Source organism: Triticum aestivum, chromosome 1D, assembly GCF_018294505.1.
Source record: "Triticum aestivum cultivar Chinese Spring chromosome 1D, IWGSC CS RefSeq v2.1, whole genome shotgun sequence".
Taxonomy (NCBI): domain Eukaryota; kingdom Viridiplantae; phylum Streptophyta; class Magnoliopsida; order Poales; family Poaceae; genus Triticum; species Triticum aestivum.
Genome location: NC_057796.1, coordinates 250,796,118 through 250,801,238, shown reverse-complemented (window position 1 = coordinate 250,801,238; position 5,121 = coordinate 250,796,118). Strand labels below are relative to the sequence as shown.

At 47.3% G+C, this 5,121-nt stretch overlaps 1 pseudogene; it reads left to right on the top strand.

The window, feature by feature from the left end:
- Positions 1–220: 220 nt before the first annotated feature.
- On the top strand, positions 221–4,892 carry LOC123181272 (disease resistance protein Pik-2-like; annotated as a pseudogene).
- The last annotated feature ends 229 nt before the right edge of the window (positions 4,893–5,121 follow it).

The following is a 5,121-nucleotide window of genomic DNA, read 5'->3' as shown; positions in this document are numbered from 1 at the left end:
ACCGGATCGGCCTCGGCCTCATGTCAAAATAATCGTCGATTTGTCCACAGATGGTGCTATCTCACGCTTCTATGGGACCGACCGGCTGGAGATGCTCTCATTGGTTGCTGTTAGGGGCGCCCTGCCGCTGGGGCCAGCACGTTTAGGCCAGTAACACGCATACCGGCCGGCTCATGTACCAGCGTGCCGTGCCAGGCCCATTTAACCTGTCCGTGCCGGGCCGGCTCTTAGGGTTCACATCATGCGTTCTCACCCTCGCGTGAGTCAACTCACCGGATCCCTAGAGAGAGAAAAGCCCTAGGACCCCCCCGTCCTTTCTCCTGTCTCCATTTTCTTTAGCGGCGGCGGCGGCGGCGGCCGATTGATTCCCGCGCGGCGCAGCAGCGGTGGATCGAATCCTGGAGGCGCTTCTCCTGCGCAGAGGATTACAGCGCAAATCATTGGCTGCTTGCGACGCGAGCGGCTGGCGGAATCAGGGGCCAGGGAGGAGCGGTAGCAGCGACGGCTTGATCTTGGTGCGCTTCCAAGTCACGGCAAGCAGCGAAGGTTCTGTTCGTTCTTCTCCCCAAATCAAGGGAATATACGAGGCTTGTTTTGATAGGCGGCGGCTACACCTGGGCAGCGCGAGTCCGCCGCAGAGGCTTACAGCGCGAATCATTGGCTGCTTGCGACGGGAGCGACTGGCGGAATCAGGGTCCGGGGAGGAGCGGCAAGCAGCGGCAGCAGTGACGGCTTGATATTGGTGCGCGTCCACCTCACTGCAAACAATAAGGTTCTGTTCGTTCTTCTCCCCTAATCAAGGCTCGCAAGCAACACCATCTGTACGAGGCTGGTTTTGGTCAGCGGCGGCTACTCCTGGGACGGCCAAGAGACACACACAAAGATGAACTCAGTGACAGAGAGCGGATTGAACTCAGTTACAGAGAGTGGATTGAACTCGATGACAGAAAGCCGATTGAACTCAGTGACAGGGAGCGGATTGAACTCAGTGACAGAGAGCGGATTGAACTCAGTGACAGAGAGCGGATTGAACTCGGTTACAGAGAGTGGATTGAACTCGGTGACAGAAAGCCGATTGAACTCAGTAAGAGAGAGAGGATTCTTCAGTTTGGTGGATGAACCTATGGTGACAGGATCGATCGACTCCCTGCTCGCTAAGCTCAACTTCACCACCAAACTGAAGAAGAGGCGTGCCAAAGTGATGAAAGAACTATATCAAGATGTGTTGAAACTAAAGAAAGGTTTCGACAATCTTGGCGGGGGCCGGGTGATGGATCCATGTGCCCTATTGTGGACGCAGTTTGCTAGAGATCTGGTCTTTGACATTGAAGAGTGGGTTGATGCGAAGCCGGGTTCCGCAAATTCATCAAAGAGAGAGTTAATTGATCTGTTCAAGCACCGGATCCATAATGTGTGTGAGGAGTTCACGTGGTGCGACCTTCTCGGTCCTACCGAAGATCAGTTCAAGCTTATCCATGATTTGCATAAAGATTTGGAGAGCCTTAAGAAAGATCTCCCCTATAAGTTTGGCCCACCGGTGAATCCTGAGCAGTCAGTGTGGATGGATCAAACATGTGAGCTGGTCAGCAAGGTGGAAACTTTGGTCCATCAAAAGCCAATAAAGGACATGGATGAATCATGGGAAAAACTAATACAGGAATACAAGGCCAAAATACAACAAACACGTGATACACTCAGTACAGCCCCCATTTGCTGTCCACTGCTTTCTGAGGAGAAAACCCACAACCTCATTGGTCTCAAAGGACCAAGTAGTAAGCTTCTCATGCATCTGACTTCCTCGCAGGCAAGGCTAAAGCTGGTGTCTGTCGTCGGAATGGAAGGCCTTGGTAAGACTACTCTTGCCAAGGAGGTATATGCAAAGCTTCAAAGCAAGTTCGAGTGCCGAGCTTTCGTTACTGTTGGCAAAAACGCGTATCTAACGGCCACTCTACTGGATATACTTCATCAAGTAAAGCCACAGGGTACTATTCCTCGCAATGGCCCGGGAGCTCCTGAAATTAACCAAGTCGTAACCGAGCTCAGGGAATACCTCGTCACAAAGAGGTATTTCTTGTTTACATTGTCATACTGTAGATAGACATGTTATTGGGCTTTCATGTAGCAAGACAATGCAAAAGAGCATCACCGAATGTAGACTGAGGCTGTTGACTAGATGTATTCATTTTGTTCTTTCTATTAATTTTAATCTGAAATCACATCGAATTAATGACGGTTAATGTTATTTGATGCTTCACAAGATAATTATGATAAAAGATCAATCTTTTAGCAGTTTTTATCTCTGTTTTTGTTGTATTTTGTCAACCCTTATATCCATGCAGACCGAACAATCATTTTTTTTGCAGCTTTTCTGTTTAGCAGTATCAGCATATCAGAGACACTTTTAATGTATCGGTAACCAATAGAGCCATTGGTAGGATCTAACTGACTTGGAATTATTGAGTAGATAAGTAACAAAACAGAACCAACTTGCTATAATGTCATCTGTTTAAATTGATCTTCTTTTAGCTGATAACGCTAACTTTGTTCCTTTAATATATGTCAGCTATTTCATCTTAATTGATGACATTTGGAGCATCCGGGTATGGGATATTCTTAATTGTGCTTTGCCTGAGAATGATCTTGGAAGTAGAGTATTGATCACAACTTGCATCAGCGATGTTGCCAAATGTTGTTCTATGCGCCCCGTGGATGCCATCCACCAGATGGAGCCTCTTAGCGAGGAAGACTCAAAGACATTATTTCATGAGGAGGCAAAAAGGCCCGCTGCAAATGAGTTGTTGAAAATGTGCAGTGGCATGCCATTGGCAGTAATTGTTGCAGCCGGCAGGAAATCTGCAGGACTAGCTGAGTCAGAGATCGGTGAGCGATGTATCCTTTCGACATCAGACCAATATTCCACATCAGATGGGATGAGAATGATATTGCAAATGAGCTATGATGAACTGCCTGCTCCCTTGAAGTCTTGTCTTCTATACCTTTGTGTTTTCCCAGAATATTATACCATCAAGAAAGAGCGTTTGATACGGCTGTGGATCGCTGAGGGATTTATCTTAGGAAGATGTGAAGAAAGCTTGTGGAGGACAGGAGAAATCTATTTCACGAGCTCATCAGTAGGGGGCTGATTCAGCCAGTGTTTGGCTACGAAGATGGCCAGGCTGTGGCGTGTACGGTGCATGGTGTGATCCTTGAGTTCATCAAATCTTTGTCTAGGAAATACAAGTTTGCTACGACGGGTGCAGACTTGAGGTCTGGAGTATGTCCTTGGTACCCAATTCGCCATTTCTCAGTCGATTACTGCAGTAAGCAAGATGAAGTGAACACATTGGACTTAAGAACCCTGCACCTTTCTAGCATGCGGACCCTCCAAGTCTTTGGGCCTGTTGGGGATACTGAGGGGATCCCTCTTCTGTCAACCTTCAAAAATTTACGGGTACTCGATCTGGAAGATAATGACAATTTGAGAAGCCACCATCTGAAAGGCATTGGAGGGTTGGTTCTGCTAAGGTACCTGGGGCTTAGAGGGTCTGCTATCCGTGCATTACCAGACGAAATAGGAAAGCTGGAGCACTTGGAGACGCTAGATGTCAGGCACACTAACCTGAGAAATCTGCCTGCATCTATAGTTAGATTGGAAAGGTTGGTATGCCTACTGATTGAAGATGCCGTGGAGATGCTGAGCAATATCCTTGTAATGCAAGGACTACAAGAAGTATCAACGATCAGGGTCGACAACATCGAGTCACTCCATGAGGTGGTGGAGCTGCTGGCTCGGTCGGAGAGGCTGAGCATCCTTGGCTTGAGCTTTGACGGACTAAGCCCATCTCTGGACAGTGCACGTGCATTCACCGATTTATTGAGGGCGGTTGGACAGTCTAAACTTCGGTCCCTATCTCTGCATTGTCTTCATGGTGACTGGATTGGCCTACTGGACTCGAGACCATACCAGCTGCGAAGATTTGAGGTGTCTATACCTGTTCCAGTCTTGGAAAGTACTGTATTTATTATTCCCTGCTGTATCACCCACTTGAATATTGAAGTGGCTCAGTTGGGAGAGGAAGGTCTCATTGTGATCGCGTCCATGCCCCAGCTTGTCCTTCTCAAGTTAGCATCTTCAGGACCTGCTGCTGCCATGATGGACACGGACACATCCTTACGAAAACAGAGAAGAAGAGCGAGAATTCGGAGCGGAGCCTTTCTGTGTCTTAAGGTGTTCTGGTTCACATGCAAGGCTGGTGGGAATGAGGTGCAGTTTGATCCAGGAGCCATGCCACAGCTGCAGGGGCTGCGGCTCCACTTCAACACTCTAGAGACGCTGTCCCTTTATGGAGATTTTGATTTTGGCATTGAGCATCTCTCTAGTCTCAACAGAATCCATGTGACCTTCACATGTGAGGATACTGCCGCTCCAGAGGTGGTGCATGCAGAGGCTGCCATCAAACAGCAAGTATCTCAGATCTCCTCCGCCAACACACCAACAATAGAGTTCAGCAGAGAGAAACCCAGGATGCTCGAGGAGAAAAAGAAGACGGTGGCCATGATCACCCAGAAAAGTAGCTTCAGTAGATGGTTGAGGGGAAAAAGGAGAGGATAGGCCCGCTTACAGAGAAGGAACACGATCACTCTGCACGAAATGATGATTGTATTTCTGGTTAAGCAAGTGGCGAAATATCAACCGTTGAGGTGACGACTCCCAACTTTGCTTTGCCTGTTTTGTTTGTGAGCTTTACAATTTGTAGGTGTCTTTTCCCATTGTGTGCAAAGTTATTTCCAGCTGACATGATGGTGCATGATTGATGGACTAACTCATGGTAATACTATAGTATAACTCTATGCAAGCGTAAACTTTTTAACAAATGGTATTATGGTATGTAGCACCTGCGTTTTGCCCTGATGGTACTCCCTCCGTTCCTAAATACAAGTCTTTTTTAGACATATTTTAGAGTGTAGATTCACTCATTTTGCTCCGTATGTAGTCACTTGTTGAAATATCTATATAAAGACTTATATTTGGGAACGGAGGGATTGCTCGGAGACTGCGTCTTTCAAAGTTTTGTGTCTTCTTTGATACTTCCTCCGTTTCTAAATATAAGTCTTTCTAGA